The sequence below is a fragment of the Gobio gobio genome (genome assembly GCF_949357685.1).
Source record: "Gobio gobio genome assembly, chromosome: 6".
Classification (NCBI taxonomy): Eukaryota; Metazoa; Chordata; class Actinopteri; order Cypriniformes; family Gobionidae; genus Gobio; species Gobio gobio.
In genome coordinates this window covers 60,704,097-60,705,921 of record NC_137102.1, presented here as the reverse complement: position 1 = coordinate 60,705,921, position 1,825 = coordinate 60,704,097, and positions in this window count along the sequence as shown.

The window sequence follows — 1,825 nt, the reverse complement described above, 5'->3', positions numbered from 1 at the left end:
ACGTGACGGACATGCACAGGTGCAGCAGACTGAAAAAACAAAGCGTGCCATTACAGGACACTGATAATTCCCTGGGATGAAATGTGATTTATTTAGGAGGTGAAGGCTGCCTGTCAGGAGTCTTTGCATTACAGCAGCATCTGAAATATGCATTACAGAAGGATAACACTGTAAAAGACAACTATAAGTGTAACTGTAACCTATTACACTCTTCTACAGACTCTTGTGCTCTCCTAGAGCCGGTTTTCCTGCTTGAGTGTTGATTATCTCCTCATATTCTCCATCAGTCTGTCAGTAACTAGTAGTGGGAAGTTCGGATCATTTTACTGACTCGGATCTTTGAATTTCGTTCAGCAAAATGAACTAATCTTTTTTCAAGTCATTTCGTTCATTTCAGCAGAATCTAATTAAAATGTTACATGCTACATTTTTCAACACATTTAGTACTTTTGGAATAAAAAAGAAACTATAAGCTAATGCAGCCATGGCCAAACTTTAAGAAAGAAATGATTCATTAATTGCTTAGGGTCTTCAGGCTATGTATGCAGTCTGTTAGTTCACCTCACCTCCCGATCCAAATAGTTCTTTCTTTTGTCACTTCACATTTAAACACGTCTGTTCCCTGGAAAGTTTAGTTCAGCTCTCGTGTCTCGGGTACGAGCCGTTAGTTCGGTCATCATGTCTGATCTGGGCCGCGACAGCCTCATATGCAAATACATGCGTCCGGAAAACAGAAAAGATTAGTTAATCTCTCGAGTCTTCGGGTTGGAGTCGTTCGTTCATCAAGTCCCAGCCCCATAGGCAAGGCTATGCAGACACCGGAAACAGAAAAGATTAGTTCATCTCTCGAGTCTTCTCGTCTCGATTGAAAACGTGACACTGTTTTCATATGACAGTTCCAAAAACAATTAATTAACATTAAGTCACTTACATTTTAGACAAAATATTGAGTGTTTTTGTTCTATTTCAGCAGCGAAAATAGTTCCAAACAAAGATCACAGCAGAATCATAACGCATCTCACAGCATCAGTGTGTGTTACTGAATGATTCAGCGTTTGAAGGAATCGGTTGAATCAAAGATTCAATGACCTGTTCATAAATGATTGCATCATTCCTGAACGAATCAGCTGTTTGAACGAATCAACTCAATGACTCACTCATTCAGACGGTCACCTGCTGCCACCTACTGGCAGTTTAGTTTCATGTTTAAACATTCTTTCCAACATTTCTGATTTGTATATTCAAAAAATATTTAAAATAATCTCATAACATTATTTAATTCAGTTGTATTTTTTCAGTGTAAATTTGATTGGTAACAGCCCTAATTTATTGATTAAAATTAAGAATATAAAAGGAAAGCTGAAGCATAGCCTATATTTAATAAGATTAGGGGGGAAATGCCCTTCATAAAAGGTAAAAATATCATAAATATGCAGATTTAAATATGTCAAAGCTGACTGAACACTGGAGAGAATACTGCTTCAGAATACATTTTATTTACAACACAAAAAATATATAAAAAAATTTCTGGACAAGCAAATGTTTTACTCAGACAAGTGAATGACAGATTTACTTGTCCGAAGGACAAGCACGTGAACAAGCTTGATGTAGAGCCCTGAACTATATAGACTTAATAAAATAAAGTGTTTTTTTTTTTTAAAGACAAAAAAGCAACAACATGACTAAGACTTTAACCTAAATTAAAGTGAAAATGGACAGTATAAAAATAAAAATGTATTAAAAATATTAATACAAATATATAATAGTATATTGGTGATACTAAAATAAATAAAATAAAAACATTTAGTGTTTTGATGATGTGCTA